This window comes from Anolis carolinensis, chromosome 5, assembly GCF_035594765.1.
Source record: "Anolis carolinensis isolate JA03-04 chromosome 5, rAnoCar3.1.pri, whole genome shotgun sequence".
Classification (NCBI taxonomy): Eukaryota; Metazoa; Chordata; class Lepidosauria; order Squamata; family Dactyloidae; genus Anolis; species Anolis carolinensis.
Window position 1 is genome coordinate 76,772,854 of NC_085845.1, and position 21,430 is coordinate 76,794,283.

Below are 21,430 nucleotides of genomic sequence, written 5' to 3' on the forward strand. Positions count from 1 at the left end.
GCTGTTACCTTCCAGCCAGAGCGGTACCTATTGATCTACTCACATTTGCATGTTTTTGAACTGCTAGGTTGGCAGGAGCTGGAGCTAACAGTGGGCGCTCATTCCGCTCCTGGGATTTGAACCTGGGACCTTTCGGTCAGCAAGTTCAGCAGCTCAGCGCTTTAACGCACTTCGCCACCGGGGCTCACGTTGGAAAGCATAGGGAAGGGTTAACAGCCCTGTAAACATTTCTTTTTCTGTCTGTGACCCTGCTTGGAAGACTTCATCTCACTATGTCCCTCTGGTAACTGGATTTTGAAAATGTTGAGGAAGTTGTAGCCTATTGCAAGGCGTATAGCCCTTCAGTTTCAAATTGTATTCTTTGTGGTTTGTTGTACCAATGTCTGAGTGTGTTTGTGAAGGGGAAAAAGTGGCCTATAAATACTGTATACTAATAGTAGTCGTCGTGGCAGGAATGTAATCTTTTGCTTTCTCTCCACAGCCCCTGGCATTCCTCAGCACCTGCTGAGCCTGTCAGCTCGGCCAGGAAGCCAGGCAGTGCCTTGCAGCTTGCAGGCTTTGGCTTCCGTTTTCTGTGAGAACAAGCCTCCTCCTCCTTGTCCTCAAACTGAAAACAACTGTCGCCAGAGAAGGCAGAAGGTGAAGAGGAGGCTGCGGGCTCTTCCACACAGCCATATCACCCAGAATATCAAGGCAGATAATCCACAATATCAGCTTTGAGCTGGAATATCTGAGTCCTCAGTGAAATATAATCCAGCTCAATGTGGATTTTATACCGCTGTGTGGGAAGGGGCCTGAGACACTGAGGCGGGGGCCACAACTTCAACCCTCTACAGTCTTCTTCAGGTAAAACTAGGATCCTGTCTGAACATAGAAGCTAAAGAAGGTCAGCCCTGCTTGGTCCTTGGGTGGGAGACCGACCTGAAAGCTAAGGGCCAGTTGGGAGTTGAAGTTCAAAGTTTGGGAACTACTATATTTCAGAGCAAAACCACCTCTGGGTACCCTTTGCTTAAGAAAACCTTATGAAGTTCATGACATCAGTGTAAGCTGACCTGAAGGTACACATATATTTTTATTATTACACTGTGTAACAACATTTGAAATATTTTCTGTTCCTGGTTTGAAAATGTTATTTCCTATTTAATTGTGCAATACTTACTTTGAAAGTAGTTCTTCTCCAGAAATTTTGTTTTTGTGGCTGCCCCAAACTATGTAGAATTGGTTGAGAATCTATGAGATATTCATTGCCACATACACACATACAGATTTTCTCTTTTATTATGTGTATAGATAAGTATATATAATACTAACTAACAAATATGTTTAAGTAATAAGTAACCCTCTGTGGCGTAGTGGATTAAACTGCTGAGCTGCTGAACTTGCTGAGTGAAAGGTCCGTGGTTCGAATCCAAGGAGCGGGGTGAGCTCCCGCTGTTAGCCCCAGCTTCTGCCAACCTAGCAGTTCGAAAACATGCAAATGTGAGTAGATCAATAGGTACCGCTCTGGAGGGAAAGTAACGGCGCTCCATGTAGTCCTGCCGGCCACATGGCCTTGGAGGTGTCTATGGATAATGCCGGCTCTTTGGCTTAGAAATGGAGATGAGCACCAACCCCCAGAGTCAGACACAATTAGACTTAATGTTAGGGGAAACCTTTACCCTTTACCTAATAGTTTTCTAAGAATGCTTTGAAAAGAAAAAGAAACAACCAAGAAGAATCTTTAAGCAGAAAAGGAAAGAAGATAACTAACTGGAAGAAAAGATCCAGTATAAGAAGACAAGATTATTAGGGGCCCTTCCACACAGCCATATAACCCAGAATATCAAGACAGAATAACCCACAATATCTGCTTTACACTAGGTTATCTGACTTCACACTGCCATATATCCCAGTTCAAAGCAGATGTTGTGGGATTTTATTCAGCTGTGTGGAAATGACCTAGGTTTAAAGGACATAGAAGAAACATTGACTTTCTAAAAAATATATTAGTGTAAATAATGAAAGTTAGGGTAAGAGAGACCAAAAACGGAATGTAATGCAATATAATGTTTTAAAAAGTTCCGTACCTGCTCTGTTCACCACCCTCCTTTTTTTGGATGATATATCAGACATTTGTTAAAATCTATGAAACTAATCTATTAAATTGCTAACAATAACATGAATAAATCCTACCTTCCTTCCCCCACCTTTCTACTATATATTGCGGGAGGAAGATAATTAAGGGGGAAAAATCAGTTAAGAAAAAAAATTATAGCAAAATGTGTTACAGGATGTCCTACAAAAACAAAGTTTTGGCAGTTTAATAAACTTTCCCCATCTTTTTATGATAGAATAAGTGAGGAAATGACATTTATAACCCAGGAACGAAACTCGTTTTCCATAGTGTTATTGTTCTGTGTATTATTATTATTGTTATTGCTATTCTGTGTATTTTAATATGTTTATTTCATCGAAATACATTTTAAAATATGTATTTTATGGAATGTTTTATAACTATGTTTTGCTGTGCCTTTAGCTATGAGGAGTGGTGGGTAAGAAATATACTAATAATAGCAGTAATAATGGTATATATTTTTACCCACCTCTTCTCACTGCTCAAGGAAATTATTTCCTCTTTTGTAACTTCCCGCTCTTTCTGAAATTTGGAAGAAAATGAGCATGAGGGTGCATCTATTGTAGAATTAATGCACCACTTTAACTCCCAAGGCTTAATGCTATGGCAGTGGTTCTCAATCTTCCTAATGCCCTGACCTCTTAGTACCGTTCCTCATGTTGTAATGACCCTCAACCTTAACATTATTTTCATTGCTACTTCATAACTAATTTTACTACTGTTATGAATTGTAATGTAAATATCTGATATGCAGGATGTATTCATTAACTGGACCAAATTTGGCACAAATACCAGATACACCCAAATTTGAATACGAGTGGGGTTCGGGGGGATTGATTTTGTTGTTTGGGAGTTGTAGTTGCTGGGATTTATAGTTCACCTACAATCAAAGAGTCCCTTGAACCCCACCGACGACAGAATTGGGCCAAACTTTCCACACAAAACCCCCATGACCAACTGAAAATACTGGTCTTTGGCGACCCCTCTGACATCCTCCTGCTATTTAGTTTTTTCTTTATTTAAATGCTTATATATAAGAAGAGTCTCAAAACCAGTCTCCCTTACAATGGCAGAATCCCAATATCTTAGTTTAGTTCTGCTCCCAAAAGTAAAATTTTAATCTTAATTGGGGCTGGATCTATACTGCTATATAATGCAGTTTCAGAATGCAGATTGGCTGCATTGCACTCGATTATATGTCAGTGTAGACTCAGGCTAGATCTATACTGCCATATAATCCAATTTCTGAATCCATGCTATCTTCTTTGAATTGGATTATATGAGCCTATACTGCCCTATAATCAAATAATATGGATTTAGAAACTGGATTATATGGCTGTTTAGATCCAGTCTAAGTCTCTGGATGATTTTAAGTGGAATGTTAAAAGGTTCAGGCTCCTTTTGCCTGATAGCATTAGTCAATATAAAGCCCTGGGCCCAAAGGACTAGTGTTGAAATATATAATTGGAGGCTGGGAGGAAATCAGGGGCTGAAGATGGTGTGAAGGAGTTTGAGTCTGGTCTTGGACCACAGATTTTTGGGTTGTGGTCCAAGACCAGAAGCATATTCTTCCATATAACCATCTACCAGAGACATTGATTTGCAAACAGTTGAGAGAATGATGGAATTAGGGTTTGTAGCAAAGTAGATCCTGCGGGCCTGGAAGACGCCCACCACAGCTTTAAGGCAACTCAGATCTTTATTGCAGTGCTTATAACTGGAGATCCTTTAAAATGAAGACCTTATGTGCAGAGTGTGACTGTGTGTGCCCCTTCTATAGAAAAGGGCACGGGACTGAGATTGTTGGCTGGGTGGTTTCTTATTCCCAAGGGCAACTCTGCTGCCAAGAGGAAGGAAACTCTCACCAGGTAGGCGGTTAAGTGCTTGTTTGTACATCTGGTTCCTCGCCAGAATCTCACCTATCGAGGCTGTTTTTCTCAGTATACATGGAATTTCCAAATGACTTCTCTGTCCTGCATGGTGTCTGAAACTGAGAGTTTTGTTACACCGATTGTATCACTTTTAAAACTTCAACAAAAGTCTTGGGGAATAGTTACAGAACTCATAATACAATAAAATCTATTGACCTGATAGAAATGTATGGAAGGGAAGCGGTATAACCATAAGAGCTAGCAAGTGTGAAGTCAGTGGTTAGAGCAGCATTCATGAGCTAGATGCCTCTACTATGGATGATACAGACTGCAAATCCCATCATCCCTAGCTAGCCTGACTAGAGATGAGCTGGAGATGATGGTGTCTGGAGGGTAAAATGTCTGGAGGGTAAGATATTGGCAGAAACTCTAGTTAGAGCAGTGGTTCTCAACCTGTGGGTTCCCAGATGTTTTGGCTTTCAACTCCCAGAAATTCTAACAGCTGGTAAACTGGCTGGGATTTCTGGAAGTTGTGGGCCAAAAACATCTGGGGACCCACAGATTGAGAACCACTGAGTTAGAGCATCTACCATACTGTATCAGCTGTTGGAGAAAGTTTACAGAACTTCACATCTGTTCCCTTCTACCCAGCAAAGTAATGCAAATTAAGCAGAATTCAACAGGGCCATTAAAGACTGGAATTTAGAGGATTAAATATAGAACCACAGGAAACTTAAGTACAGCCAGAGGTTTCTCACCACAGCAATTTTCACAGCTGATGGGAGGGGCGACTATTAATATTAAAAAGCAGCTTTGGAAAGGAACTGCTGAGCTGACATTCTCAAACAAAACTTCTGTTGTTTGCAGGTATTTCCCTGTCATTTTGATATTGCTCCTTGGAGTCACTATAAAAAGGCTCTGATGCTTTAAACTGTAGGTAGTAAAGGTTTTCCCCTGACATTAGGTCTAGTAGCATCCGACTCTGGGGGTTGGTGTTCATTTCAATTTCTAAGCCAAAGAGCCGGCGTTGTCCATAGACACCTCCAAAGTCGTGTGGCTGGCATGACTGCATAGAGTGCAGTCTATAGACTATAGTCACTGAAAATAAGCAATTTCATTTTTGAGACTTAAAAGTTTTTCCAGAATATTTTGACCAATTTAACATGGTTCTCTGGCTCAATTTTTCTTGGCTTTCCAGCTCACATATATTTTTGTCATCATTCTTTCTCCCTCCGCCCTGAAATAACATTTTGTTAGTCTACATTACATTTGTCAGACTCAAGGACCTGGGGCCGAATCCAGCTCGCCATGGCATTTTATATGGCCCTCCAGTTGCTGGACTACAACATTTGTATTCCATATCACTAGACATCATGACTACAGCTCTTAGGAGTTTATGATACAGAAAACATCTGTTCTATTTATTCAGGATAGTGGGGCTTGAATTTAGATACAAACCTTGTGGATACGATGTCTGACTTTAAAATGTCTTTTAACCTTTCCCCAACCTTGGAGCCATAAGTGCTGTTGGGGTGCAATTCCCATCATTCCCAGTCTGCATAGCAGATAATGAAAAGTGATGGGAATTGTCATTCAATAACATCTGGGGACTCAAACTGGGTGAAAACTAAAGAGCACCAACCACTACATTAAAAAAACAACAGTTGGCCCTCTCTCCATGAATTCAACATCCAAGGATTTAATGACTCTTTGAAGGCAACCATGAGGCTCATGTGGTCCCCACTGAAAATGTGTTTGATACCCCTGGTCTACATGAAATGCTAGTGAGATCTTCCTGCCTGGTGGAGGGAGAAGGTTTTGCTTTTATCAATGGGGTATGTACTTCTTTACCAATTCTGAAGGGTTGTTTTTGTTTTTAACATATCCCTGCATTATAAGTGGGTTCCCAGTACCATCTAGAAGTGTTTTTGTCTAATTTTATTTGTGGTGAATCTTTTCTGTTTGGCCGAGAGGATTTTTGCAATATTAGCTCATGCTTTCATAACTTCCAGGCTTGACTGTTGCAATGCATTCTGTGGAAGGTTAACCTCTGAAACAATCTCAGAGTTTGTGTGAGATACCTCTCTGTGGATATGGGATGGCATGTTCACATTTGGCCAGTTGTGAGAAGAATCATCTTTAGTCAGACTGAAAGCCTATTCAAATAGTAGGCAGTCTATTCCCACCAGCAGGATGTGATCTTTAATGTACCTTTCATTTCATGTGTCCTGGAAGCTATCTAATACACAAAGACACACTATATCAGATGCTGGAGGTCCTTCATATACATGCCCCTGCCCTAAACTTGACATTTGGGGTCACCCTGAGTCAGAAAGGACTTGAAGGCACAACAACAACAACAACAACAACAACAACAACAACAACACTAATTAATTTGACTATCTTATTAGCCAACACCAGGCTCACACTTTCCACTGAAATACTGGTAAGTATTTCATCAGCCAAAAGCAGGTCTGCACTTCTCAATGAAATACTGACAAGTTTATGTTGGTTAAAATTGTTCTTCATTTTAAATATGGAATTATTCTTTCATGTTTTTATGCACTACAGACAAAATAATGTGTAGCGTTTCTGGTTTTTTTCTTCAAACTATAGTCTGGCCCCCCAGCAATCTGATGGACTGTGAACTGGCCCTCTGCCTAAAAGGTTTGAGGACCCGTGATATGCAGTATGATTTTGTATCTGCAAGGAATATATTCCCAGTCTTGGATAATAGTCAGCCGTATTGAAATGAAGGACCTCTGGCCCAAGATGTATTCATTTATCCATATCCAACTAAATATGTCACCTCTAGGCATTTTCTAGGTCCTCCCGCATGACGCTATAGTATTGAATCATGCGGAAGGACCTAGAAAATGCCTAGAGGTGACATATTTAGTTGGATATGGATAAATGAAAATGTGGATACTGGTCCCAAGAATATGGGGATCATACTGTATAGACCAGTGGTTCTCAACTTGTGGCCCCCAGATATTTGGGCCGTCAACTCCCAAAGATAGCTGGTAAACTGGCTGGGATTTCTGGGAGTTGTAGGCCAAAACACCTGGGGAACCACAAGTTGAGAACCACTGGCATAGACATAGCCATTCATGTCCCAGTCCAGCACAAATTCATCCGATCTTCTTTTAAAGCCTTCTACATTCATAGGCCGCAATTACATCTTGTGATAGAGAGTTCTGCAATATCACTTTGTACTTCCTTTTGTCTGACCTGAATCTTCCACCATTTAGTACTCTTGTTTAAACTACACTACCTAACGGTGCTCCATGCAGTCATGCCGGCCACATGACCTTGGAGGTGTCTACAGACAACACTGGCTCTTCGGCTTAGAAATGGAGATTAGCACCAACCCCCCGATTCAGACATGACTGGACTTAACGTCAGGAGAAAACCTTTACCTTACCTTAACTACCAGCATAATTTGGGACTTGGTTCAAGATTTTGCTGACCCCTAATCAGTTTTGAACTTCTCAGGCCCTTTGAGTTCCACCTTCACACAAAATGAGAAGTACTGTGGTCAAGGATAGGTGATTTAATGCGTGGCTTGAGATTGTAGGATTCATTCCCTGAGTATCTGAAATTCCATCTCTTTATTGGCATTTGAAAGAGAGAGTGGAATATGCTTCAGGCTGATTAGTTTTATGTGATTTAAAAATGCTAGATAAGTTTTGGAGTGTGCTTTGGTTGGTTGGAGGATTTGTTTTATTTACTACATTATGTAATAAAATCTGAAAAATGATCTGTTACTGGTTCGAAAGTGTTATTTCCTGTTTAATTGTGTGATACTTACTTTGAAAGTAGTTGTTAAACTCCAGAAACTTTGTTTTTGTGGCTGCCACAAACTATGTTGAACTACTTGAGATTTAATTAGATATTCATTGAAAAACTAGAGCAAAATGTGCTGAAGGATGTCCTGCATAAACTATGTTTAATACATTTTTCCATGTTTTTATGATAGAACCAATTAGGAAATGACATTTATAACCCAGGACCAAAAATTGTGTTACATAGTGTTATTATTATAAAATACAGTCCCTGTACCTGTAGAATCAGGTTAACCGACATGCATCTGACAAAATACAGTAGTCCCCCCACATTTGTGGGCTTGGCATTCGAGACGGTCCGAGACGGCTGTGTCAATGTGTGCACAGCAGCCCAAGGGTTTGGGTGGGCAGAGCATCATGGATCTCCCTTGCCAACCACTTCTGGAAGCTCATGCAGTGGTGGACATCTGGAGGTGCTTGGCAGGCCATCACTGTTGCTCTGTCCTGCTCCAGAGAGGAGCAGGGTAACAATGATCTCCCTCAACAACTGCCTCTGGGAGCCTGTCAGTGTGTAGGCTTCAGATGGCAGGTGGTGATGCCCATCGCTGCTGCTTGGCTCTCACCATCAGTTTGGGAGGACTGGATTGTAGCAATCTTAGTTAGCAACTGAGGGCCCATCCACACAGTACCTTTATCTCAAGAGCTCCTGGTTCAAAATGGCGTGTGGCCAAACGATGTTCCCTGAAAACATGGGAGGAATTGCTGCAAAGCACTAAAACTTGAGATTTTCAGTTGTGAGAACAGCCCAGTTCTGGCCAGAAAATGCAGATATTTGAATCTCTGTATGTCCCTACACTCAGAAAATATGGGATTTTTTTATTTTGCTTAGTTCCGAGGTTATACATGTTGGTTCCTGCTTGGTTGTATCCTAAAAACATGGCAACAGTTAATTAGAGGACGCAAACTTTCGGTTATCCGAGATTGGGCCTGCCCCTTTATCTCGGATCACTGGGACTCTACTGTAGTTGCTAACTGCCTGCACCTCCCTCGCCCCCAGTTTGCAAGTTTGTGGGCTTCACTGAGTTTACTACTTCTCCGTTCTCCCCACAGTGGCAGAGATTTTAGTTGCCAAATCCTTACCCAAAGCTTGCAGGTATTCATAGGATGGTTGGTTGGGCTGTGATCTTTCATTTTGGGATGATTTCAGCTCAGGCTGCAGCAAGGAAAAATTCATTGGAATGCTTATGTTTCAGTTGTGTATTCTGTCCTCTAAATATTATCACTAATAATAATTCTCTACGAGAATTTATATTCAGATTGACCATATGTGAAATAAAATAAATTCATTGTTGCCAAAAGGCTTTCAATGCTGGACATTCTAACCAAATACATTTAAGGACCCATTCTCACTACATATGTTCCAACACACTACGAACAACTTTTTATAAATAGGCAAAAGATGAACAGGATTTCAATGTATTTATGTATAACAGTGGTTCTCAATCTGTGGGCCCCTAGCTGTTTTGGCCTGCAACTCCGAAAAATCCTAACAGCTGGCAAACTGGCTGAGATTTCTGGGAGCTGTAGGCCAAAACACCTGAGGGCCCACAGGTTAAGAACCACTGATGTATAACAACCTGATTTGGGTTTTTTTTTTTTTTTGCCAACGCAGAACTAGATTTATGTAGAGAGGTAGTTAATACTTTTTAACTGACACCAATCTATGGAGAATTTGAACTCGTTACCACTACTAATGCTGTCACCAATGTTATGTTCAGGAGCCTCTTCTGTATTAGGATATTTAGAGAGTCACACGAGACACTTTATGTGAGGAAAAACAAGAAATTGTTGTTTAATTGTTCTTAAACAGTAAAGATGTGTAACTGTTTCAATACAAAGTTAGGCTTTTCTCTTACAAAGGATGGTTTTATAACTAGAATTCTGTGGAAATATGTTCTTTCACACATGAAATACAAACAGGACAATTTAAACCTTTAAATCCACTTCTCCTGGGATTTAACGCTAGCATTCTATACCATAGAGTCTCAATATAGTTCTCAGCCCTTCTTCCCTGAAGGCTTTTCACTATATTCCTTGAAGAGGTATCTTTCTAATAACACAGTTCCCAAAACTATATCTTCACACTTCAAAAACCAACCCCCCTAACTGACAGAATAATTCTTTGGCTGCCTGGCTCCAACTGTCACTTTGGCTCCGCACATCTCCAGTTGTTAAGCAAGGGGGAGGAGCAATCAGGCAGTAATGGCTGCCTAATTGCTCCTTCCCCTTGCTCTGCTTAGCTTTTGCAAGCAAGGCATGAAGCTACCTGTACGCCGAACATGGATAAGCCTTTACTAGGCTTGCAGAAGGATAGCACACACTAACCAATAAAAACATACATTTGACACACAATGAGAAGAATAGCACTATGAAATGATAGCATATAGTATATTTCCGCTTCTCATAGGTAATGCATACCATAAATCCATGTACTGCACCGAGATAAACAAACGGTGATACCAATGCCATAAAGATAAGCACTTCACATTTTATTACTAGATGATTCTACAGGGCTGGCCTTTCTGTTGGGCAAAGTGAGGTGGCTGCTTCAGGCAAGGGATGTGCAGGAGGAGAAATGGGTATTGCCATAGAGGAATAGATATTCACCTGCATTTCCTTCTTTGTGAAATGGAGTTTTGGGTGAGTAACTGGTCCAGCTGTCTTACAGGAGAAGGTTGTCCCTTTGTGGAAGTTTAATGGGAAGGGAAGGATTATTATGTCTTTTGTCTTAGGCAGCAACATTTCTGGTGCAGGATTTTCTCATTTTAAAGAGTGTGCCTATCTCCCAGTTCATGTTGGGATGGGTAAATGCACACATTCTGAATGTGGTACAGAGCCATAAAGGCTAAGGATAACACGCAGCATACTTCTGTGATGCACCAAAGTTTGCCAGTTTGCCTTTCAGACCATGCAGGTTAGAGGACCAAAGGAAAACCTCCTGCTGTCTCAGGCCCTTGGGATATGGGTTTAAATATTCACCCACAGTGGTTTCCTATGAGAGAATGCATCCAGTATCTCTAGTTTCCACACTTCCCCTGAGAGTGAATTCTGTCATCCTTCTAACCAGAGGCTTGTGTGCTTTTGTCAAAGAGTTCATGTTTATGCTATCACAGCCAATAACTTTATATAGCTTTAGCCACATGATGAACTACATCCAGCCCTCTGTACTCATGGGTTCAATCATCTATGGATTCAATCTTCTACTGTTTAAAAATATTAGAGACATTGAGAAAGTACATCTTGATTTTATCATTTTATATAAGGAAAACCATTTTACTAGGTCATTGTATATAATGATACTTGGGCATCAGTGAACTTTGGTATCCACACGAGGTCTTGGAGAGCCAAACCTCAACGGATACCCAGGAAGTGACTTATTATGCAGATGAGACAGCTTTTCTCCACACTACTGCAGGAATACAGGGGGGAAAATGCTTCCTTGCATAAAATAGCTAATGTGGTAAAATTGCCTAGTTTGCATTAAATAGATAATGTGGTAACAATGTTCCTCTCTAGGTTGTGTGTTAGCTTTCAGCAATATTATGCTTATTCACATGTATTTTTCATGCAAATACTGCAAAGGATGCAGAAAATGTTCTTCCAGCAAGATCCAAGCTATGAGTTGCTTGGCATATTCACTATGATGAGATGCTATGTGGACTCTTAGCTTTTGTATCTATCTATATAAAAGAGTAATGGCATCAGGGCAGCGGGCAAAACAACAAAACGACAGGCCCCCCAACCTCAAAATTTGACAACACAACCCATCATTCATGGCTCTAGGTTGATACAACAAAAAGAAAAGAAAAATAAAGTCCTAATTACAGGGAGAGGAATAATAGTTTTTATCCAATTGCTGCCAGTTTGAAGGCTAAGCTCCGCCCACTTGGTCTCCTAGCACCTACTCAGCCCAGGGGACAGGCACAGTTAGGCCTCACTTAGGCCTCTTCCACAGATTATCAGATTTTAACTGGATTATATGGCAGTGTAGACTCAAGGCCCTTCCACACAGCTATATAACCCATTTATAATCTTATATTATCTGCTTTGAACTGGATTATCTTGACTCCACACTGCCATATAATCCACTTCAGTGTGCATACTAAACATAAAGACAACCATACAACAGACATTCAATACCACCACTACATCAACAATTTCTCACCAACACCACCAGACAATGCCACAGCAACGCGTGGCCGGGCACAGCTAGTATCATATAGATTATTCATTATGACCACTAGTGTGGTGTAGTGATTTGTTTACTAGGATGGTGACAGACAGGGATTCAAATCCCCACTCAGTCATTGGAAACAATTGAGCAAGTCACATTCTCTCGGCCTCAGACAAAGGCAAGGGCAAACATCCTGGGAAAAATATAAGTTGGAAGTGGCTTTTAGGAATCCTGTAACAATTATTTATTATATAGTGCTTGTAGCCATGTTATAGAAAAGAATGCTGCCCTCTCCTCCCTTTTGGTCACTATTTTGTTTATCATTAAATGTCACTCACACAGCAGTTCTGTCTCTTAGTCCTCCAGCTCTGATCTTTGTTTCAACCGCCTAAAAATCTGTATGTCCATTTTATTGAAATGGACATTGTAGAAAGGAAAGTAGGGAATGAAACACTGTTGCTTTTAGCTTTTTTCCCATGTCAGGTAGGACTAGCATTTTCTGGAATACTACTGAACCTGGACTGTGTCTCCTGCAGGAAAGTTTGAGCCACACAATAATGTCCTATGCAGAGAAGTTAATTTTTAAGTGCATTTTGTCATATGATTGAACTGCTGGTATGTCTTTAAGAGATAAGCCTAAACAGCAAGAGGAGATTCCTTTCCTTTCTATTGCATATAGTTCCTTTGGTGATCTAGGCCCCATCTACACTGACCATTTAATGCACGTCCAAGCTGACTCAGAACTGTGGCGGCCACAAAACGCACCTTGATAGTCTTGCTGCAGCATAGATTAAAGGGTATAGAGCACATTAAAGAATGTCGCAGGAAAGTCTACAGCTGGATCTACACTGCTTTATATCCTAGGATCTGATCCCAGTTTATCTGCTTTGAACTGGATTATAGTATGAGTCTACATGCCAGATAATCTGGGATAGCAGACAATCTGGGATATTTATTTATCGTGTCAGAAGCTAACTGAGGGTACAGTTATAATGTATTTAAAAACACACACAAACAAAGTCAAAAACTTGACATTATATTAGATTTTCCTTGACCAGAAGCTGGCCACTTGGAGTGCCTCCGGTGTTGCTGCGAGAAGGTCCTCAACCATACATGTGGCAGGGCTCAGGCCACACTGTAGCAAGTGGTCTGTGGTCTGCTCCTCTCTACATTAGCACATCGTGGATCAGATCCTGGGATATAGGGCAATGTAAGCCCTTTAATACACTACAGCAAATCCCAATGTATTCCAGATCCTAAGGCAAAATTGCCTCTACAGAATGTGGAGCACAATGAATACACCTGCCCTTGCTAAGGCGTTTTTGTAGTATTTGGAACAAGGAGGCTTCGAAAAATGCCCCAAGGGCATGGGTGGCTAGCAGAAGCCTGATTGATCCTCTGGGAGGGGTAATTGATTATTTCCAATTTTCACATTATTATTATTATTATTATTATTATTATTTCATTTCTATCCCGCTTGCCTCCCATGGGTGGTACTCAAAGCGGCGTACAAAATTTAATTTGTGAATGAAAGCCAGTAAGAAGGGGGCCGATCATACCTCTCTAGGAAGGGACACTTTCCTTTCCCCCCACTTCTTATACCTCTGGAGCGCTGCTGCACATCTCTCCTTGAAAAAAGGGGAGAGGGAACTGCACAGAGCAATTTAAGGCCAGGTTCCACAGTGAATATCATCACCTTCCTGGCCTCAAACCAGTTCCAGGCCTGTCAGTTTAATCACCCACACAGTGAAACCGGTTTTGCGGAAATCAGTTCCAAGCTGCACTGTAGTGTCAATGCAGATGTTTGGCCTACTTTGTACAGAAGACTCTGTTTTGTTCTCTCTGTTATAATTGAAGACACCATGGAGTTACATTTTCTTTCTTACATCTTCCTAACAGTTTAAAAGTAGGAAAATTCCCTAAATAATCCATTAAAGCAACAATAATATTGAAAATGCAAAATAAAACCCATTAGTTTAAAGTAAAAATAAATGGTTAGAACAATATCTCCCAAAGCACGCAGACTTAGACCAGAGATCCACTTTCTTATACTAACTCAAACTATGGGTCACCTTCTGGGAGAAAGGTGGTTCCAGAAAATAGTCTACTTCCCTGCATCTTGTTTCGTAGATCTCTTCTAGGTTGTCTGTTCTATGACATTAAATCTCTTTTAGCTGTTCCTAGAATCAGATAAAACAGTGGCAACCAATCTGCTACTGTCTAGGATAGCTCAGCCAGTCCCTTCTTATCATCACCTTCAGACTTTTTCAGCAGATCATAGATGAAATTGCATCTGATAAACACTTCTTTCTTGGCCCTTGTTCCAGGGAGAGATTTTATTTGTAGATAATGTGGTCAATTGTGAGGTGGCTTTTTTCCACCCAGTTGACACATGTTTTGCATGCTGTGGATGTGTATTTCCTAGATTTTGCTGCTGTTAGTCGAATTAAAAAATGCTGCTGTTTGTTACCGTTAATATACAGTATATGTTCATTTGCAAGAGATAGAGATTGTTTAGATGCAAAACCATGACATATACTTTTCGTGTGGCCTTTCTGATAGCGAAGGCACTGCTGTCCGTCCTCAAAACGGCTTCCTCCGCCCACCATATGCTACTTCCTCCTTCTCACAGTCACAGAGTACACTAGTGGTTTTCCACCTCCTCCTCGGTGGTTTCTTCTCCCCTCCCCACCACTGCTCTTTCCTGATTGTCTGGCCTTCTTTTCAGTTCTCTTGAGACTTGATCTTTCTGTCCAAGTGCTACATTTGTTGATGGCTTTAGGTTGCCAAAGGAATATAATTATTGGAAGATCCTTTTCTAGAGATTGATCCTGTTCCATATAGATTTCTGCAGGCTCTTCATTATGACTTGCTGGAGAAAAAGAGGAGGCAAAAAGGTGTGTGAGAGGGCAGTGAGTATTGCAATAGTGTTGTTGGTTGTTGCTGTTTAATAAGCCTTGTGCAAATATTATGAAAATTACTACAAACATTTATATAGTAGACTCTCGGTTAACTGGCACCATGGGGATTGATAGATGCCAGATAAATGTAGTTTCTGGTTGCTTGGAACTTACTATTTTAAAAAGGCTTAACTAATACTATGCCCCAAAACAAACCATAAACTTTGTTTCACTTGATATTACTTTTGTAACACAGTACACAAAACCAAATAAAGACAAATAAAGAATAAATAAATAAACCTTATATAATGTCACACAGTTATACTGTTTTGCTGTCTTATAAAATCGGCTTTTGTATTTAAAATATTATTTCATAGATTTTTCTGATACTTGGCTTAAGAGTTCTGGTTGTTTGAGTTCTGGTTAACTGAGAGTCTACTGCAGGGGTCCTCAAACTTTTAAAGCAGAGGGCCGGTCCACAATCCTTCGGACTGTTGAGGGGCCGAATTATCATTTGGGGGGAAAAAAACCGAACAAATTCCTATGCACACTGCACATATCTTATTTGTAGTGCAAAACAACAACAATAACAATGAAAGAACAATACAATATTTAAAAATGAAAATAATTTTAACCAACATAAACCTATCAGGATTTCAATAGGAAGTGTGGGCCTGCTTCTGGCCAATGAGATAGTCAGGTTAATTAGGATTGTTGTTGTTGTTGTTGTTCTGTGTCTTCAAGTCATTTCAGACTTTGGGCGAGCCTAAGTCCAGAATTATTTATTTAAGTCCAAAATCATTTACTACATTTATTTACTACATTTATATCCCACCCTTCTCACCCCGAATGGAACTCAGAGCAGCTGTATGTACATACAATATATTATATTATTAGCATAGCACAATATTAGCATTATACTATATTGAACTATACCACTATACTGTAATATCATATGTAATATATAACATATAATTAATATTATTATATATTATTGTTAGTATTGTATTATATAAAATGATAATATTATTATCAATATTATATGTATATACAATATATTATATTATTAAAACTGATATAAAATATTATATTATAAATGAAGGCGAGGGCCAGGTAAATTACCTTGGAGGGCCGCATCCGGCCCCCGGGCCTTAGTTTGGGGACCCCTGGTCTACTGTATAATAGGACTTAATGTAGTCCTTTTTTTTTTTTTTTTACATTTTACACTGTTTTCTTTTGGTCTTTCAGTAAGAGAATTGTAGCCACATTATTATTAAGACTAAACTAGATCCAATGGCCTCTTATTTTCCTGTCAACTCCATTAACATGGGTTGGGGTTTACATGAATAGTAATCACGCAGGATAGAAATTATGATCCTCCCATATCCGGACACATGTACTGTACTTCTCTTCCGTTACATTCTTTTGCCATATTCCTCCCTTCCTTGGCTTTGTTCTGGGGATTTAGATTAGTGAGCAATAGACCAAACGTAATGTGTGCTTGTGAGAGAGGGGTTCAACGATCGTTTCCCATATCCTGATGCTGTTATTAAAATAAAAGCAAGCTGTGATCATAGGTTCTTCTATTAGGAAAGGGTATTTTTCCTTTTGGAACCTCTGGTGGCTCAGTGTGTTAAAGCGCTAAGCTGCAGAACTTGCAGACCGAAAGGTCCCAGGTTCAAACCCGGGGAGCGGAGTGAGCGCCCGCTGTTAGCTCCAGCTTCTGCCAACCTAGCAGTTCGAAAACATGCAAATGTGAGTAGATCAATAGGTACTGCTCTGATGGGAAGGTAACGGCATTCCATGCAGTCATGCTGGCCACATGACCTTGGAGGTGTCTACGGACAACGCCGGCTCTTCGGCTTGGAAATGGAGATGAGCACCAACCCCCAGAGTCGGACACGACCGGACTTAACATCAGGGGAAACCTTTACCTATTTTTCCCTTTAATGGGTAAACAAAGGGAATCCTGCTGTTTATCTTTCAAATGCGGGGAAAACCACCTCCCTCACCTCTTTCCAGGAAGAGCCTCTGGCAGTGTTTCATGGGAAACATTCTCCCTCAAAGCAGGTCTGTCTGTGAGGCAATTCCCATCATCCAGAGAAGAGCTACTTTCTCCCTGAGGCACTACAGTTGTGGTCGGCTCCAATTCCGACTCCAGTTCAGGAGCACAAGACCCGAGCACCAAAGGATCCCCTTCCTCCTCCGAGCAGGATTCAACTGTTTCTGATTTCAGTAAGATGAATTTATTCATACTAGTTTAGGTAATGTCACTGGAATTGAGGGCACAGCTTTGGTGCTCTTGGTAGTAATAGCCAATATACAGTTTGCATCCTTATTCTTTTTGGTACTTTGTCTAGTATCTGAATGATGGAAATGACATCTGATCCCATATAATATTAGTTAACTTTAGTAGTGGATAAAATTGTTGTTTGGATCCTGAACAATTTGGTTGACTTAAGGTCCATTTGAAATCAGTGTGAAAAGTTTATCACAACTAATATAAGTTTCACTGATTTCATTGAATCTATGAGTGACTGATTTGCTTGTCTTTTGTGAACATAGTCTGATTTGATTTGTTTAGATTACATTTTTTATTGATTCTAGAAACGCTTGCTTGCATGGGGTTATAAAGCAAGATTCTTCTGAATGCTTGTGTACCATGAGTGAGCTGTTCCATGTTCACTCTTGTGTGGTGCATCGTGCAAGTGTGGATAACTCACCAGACCTAAAAAGTCAGAATTCTTGGTAAAGAGTTTGCAACCAATATTGTAAACCAGGATGTGGTTTTATTATATGCTTTTTGGCTTATAAGCAAGAGGCCAGGGTGGTTTGGACATCAGGTTTCTGTTTCTTGTTGGTTTAGCCATTCATGCTCACGAAGAGAACAAAATGAGCGTAAACGGGCTACCTGCACTATCATGCAGCTTTTTAAATGTTAAGACAGAATATCCCCAAAATACTGTTTTACTGTTATGTATGAACTTAAACTCACTCCCAGAAGTTTTGTTTCTTTGCTCTAAATGCTTCCTGTACTGTAGACAAATTTAATCTCCAATGAAGTGTGACAGGGCTTTTTGCGTGGGTGACTGCTTTACTGTGCTTATTTTAGGGTAATATAAAGATGCACATGCTTAGCACAGTTGTGTCCAAGAAGCAAAAATTGTAGGTTTCAGTTTTTTCCGACTGATGTGTCATTTTGCAGGAAGTGCATGTATTAGATGAAGTTTGAAAATAAATCAGAAAGACTTAGGCAATTGCTGTCATAAATAATATAAGCTACAGACATTATTAGGTAGCGTATAGGAGATGAACTGAAAGTAATATCCCACTGGCTGAACACGAAATAATTAGTGATCCAGGTTTCTACAAAAGTATTTATTTATTGTGTCAGAAGGGTATAGTTGCAATGTATTTGAAAACACAAAGTTAAAAACTTGGCATTATACTAAATGTCCTTTGACCTGTAGCTGGCCACTTGGAGTGCCTCTGGTGTTGCTATAAGGTCCTCCACTGTGCATGTGGCAGGGCTGAGACTGCACTGTAATAGGTTTTGTAAAAGTGAATTATGCTTTGATCTCATTGGAGAGAGAACAGTTCTGTTTGATTTTAACTAGTTTTCCTTCATTCTCGTATTCTTCCTTCTCTTCTTTTATTGTGCATTGAACAGGAAATTCAAGCTTCTTGTTTCTGTTTAGTGTGCCTGAATTTTACTTTTGGATTAATATTTATGGTTAATGAAAACAAGCCATAAGATATTGTTTGAAATCATCTTGGTTCTATTTGTCATTAGTTTTAACTGCACTTTTTATAGGTTATCTGGGTTTTTAAAATGTTTTCAAAGAAGGCAAAAACGTCCAAATTCTTCCTTGTGGCAGAGGAGGGGGTACCATAACTGGAAAGGGTATTTCTTTGCAGCTGCGACAAGGAGAACAGGGGCATAACTGCTTAGAATGAGGCTGCTCTTATTCTTGTTTTGAACTGTAATTTTAGCAAACATAGCTAGTGTGAAGTGATGTTGACAGTTCAACAATATCTGGAAGTCCACACCTATGCTAAATTCTTTTTTAAACAGTACCAATAAACTGGCCAATAGTGTGATGTAGGAGCCACAAAAATGTGATTTTAGGCTGCATCAATAGGAGTATGGTATCCACTTCAAGGGTCCTCAAACTTTTTAAGCAGAAGGCCGATTCACGTTCTCTCAAACTCACCTCACCTCACTCACCTCACTTTATTTCTTAATTAGGCGCTCTCCACCAGAGTGCTCCGAGCGACTTACAATTTAAAATATCATTCCACAATAGAAAACATTCATCATAAAAACATTCAACATAAAAACATTCAACAGTGACTATTTGGCAAATTAGATCTGATTTACTTAAATGCACAACCAAACAGCCAAGTCTTAAATGCACAACCAAACAGCCAAACTGTGCGGGACTGGACTATAGTTGGAAAAAACATGAACGAATTCTACACTGCACATACCGTACCGTATTTATGCAGAAAAACCATGAAATAGCAATATAATATTAAAATGAAGAACAATTATAACCAACATAAACATACCACTATTTCAGTGGCCTGCTTTTGTCAGATGAGATAGTTAGGTTAATTAAGATTGCTTTTGTTATGTGCCTTCAAGTCATTTCAGACTTAGGATGACCCTAAATCTAAAATTTAATGACCTTGTTAATGACCTTGGAGGGCTGCATCCAGTCCGCTTCCCTTAGTTCAGGGATGCCTGATCTAGATCAAGGGAAGTAATGGTACCACTCCATTTTGCATTAGTCAGACCTCACCTGGATTACTGTGTTCAAATCTAGGCACCATAATTCAACATGGATATTGACAAGGTAGACCGTGTCTAGAGAACACTGTTCAGAGTGTTTTGATTATGTGTTTCTACATGGCAGAATGAAATTGTATTGAATGGCCCTTGGGGTCTGTTTCCACTGCTGTTTTTTTTCAGTAGGTTGTAAGAGACGTGACATAAACAACCTTCTTTACTCATAGATACCTGCTAGAACATGTTTTCCAAGATGGTATCTTTCATATTGAGACTTTAGATACTGGTGGAACTGATGGAGGAAGTTTGTGCCTACAAAGACTATATATGGTCAAAAAGAGCAGATTTTATAACGTACTATCACTTAATTGTGCGATAGCATTATACAGTATGAGTGAAACCTTATATAGTATGAGCAAACAAATTTGAAAGTAAATTTTGTGATTGTTTTGGAGTGTGTGAAACTGATTCAAGTGCATTTAAGCCTTGTAGGTTTCATTAGGTGAGAAATGAGCAAGCATTGAAAGTATCCGCTGAAACTGATATAGTCAGCAAGTCTGTGTGCATTAACCTAGGAGTAACTTCCTTAAGTTGAACATACTGGAATTTGCAGTTGGCCTTTTGCATTTGTCCCTGAATCTTTGCATCTTCCTGGATGCTGCCTTGTTCTCTTCATTGTGTGCCATCATCTCTCTATTCCAGTAGTCCAAATTTTTTGACTTGCAGAGCCCTTTTTAGAATCAATTTCTATGGCAGAGTCCCTAAGGCTTACAAGTCAATGGGGTTTAGGAGTATTTATTTATTTATTTGTCATATTTATACCCCACCTTTCTCTACCCCAAAGGGGACACAAGGCGGCTTACACATGGCAATTATTCAATGCCTTAAAAACACATATAAAACATAAGCTTAAAATATTTGCATTAAAATTAATACATATTAACATTTAAAACATTGCATTCAATTAAAATCACACCATCTGGAAATCGTAGTCTAAGGCCGTTCCATAATCATTGCACATATTCCACATCTATGATTGCACTGCGCTATTATCCGAAAGCCTGATCCCAGAGCCAGGTTTTTACTTTCCTTCTGAAGGCTAGGAGGGAGGGGGATGATCTAATGTCACTAGGGAGGGAACTCCACAGCTGGGAGGCCACCACTGAGAAGGCCCGGTCTCTCATCCCCACCAGTAACATTTGGGAAGCAGGCGGGACTGAGAGCAGGTCCTTCCCAGATGATCTTAATATTCAAGGTGGTTCATAAGGGAAAATATGTTCGGACAAGTAAGCTGGGCCAGAACTGTTTAGTAGTGTTAGGGGGAGGAAAAGGAGATAGATAGTAAGGGAATATAAAGAGATATCTAAATAATTGCTCAATGTTCGTGCGTTTTTAAATTGTGCCAGAAGCAAATTGAGAACCTACAGCAAGTTGCTTCTGGTGTGAGAGAATTGGCCATCTGCAAAGACGTTGCCCAGGGAACGTCCGGATGTGTTACCATCCTGCTGAGAGGCTTCTCTCATGTCCCCGCATGGAAATCTGGGGTTGACAGATGGGAGCTCACCCCATCTTGCGGATGAGAACCTTCAACCTTCAGGTCAACAGTTCAGCCGGCACAAGGGTTTAGTCAATTGCACCAGCGCGGAATGCAATGAAATTGTATTTTTGAAAACTTTGAAATGTACCATAATATCTGTTTATTCTCAGCTACTGCCAAAACACATGACATGTTAAA

The 21,430-nt window shown here is 40.1% G+C and overlaps 1 protein-coding gene across 3 annotated transcripts in view; it reads left to right on the forward strand.

The window, feature by feature from the left end:
* Window positions 1-547: 547 nt before the first annotated feature.
* tec (tec protein tyrosine kinase) overlaps window positions 548-21,430 on the forward strand; it is a 78,684-nt gene continuing 57,801 nt past the window's right edge. Inside the window, exon 1 of one of the 3 annotated variants that reach the window (XM_062981614.1) lies at window positions 548-846. The gene's annotated coding sequence lies outside the window, so the exon portion shown is untranslated. Of the gene's footprint in view, window positions 847-889; window positions 1,059-17,119; window positions 17,139-21,430 lie in introns of those variants that run through there. The other 2 variants (XM_062981616.1, XM_062981617.1) reach the window with 2 other exon arrangements.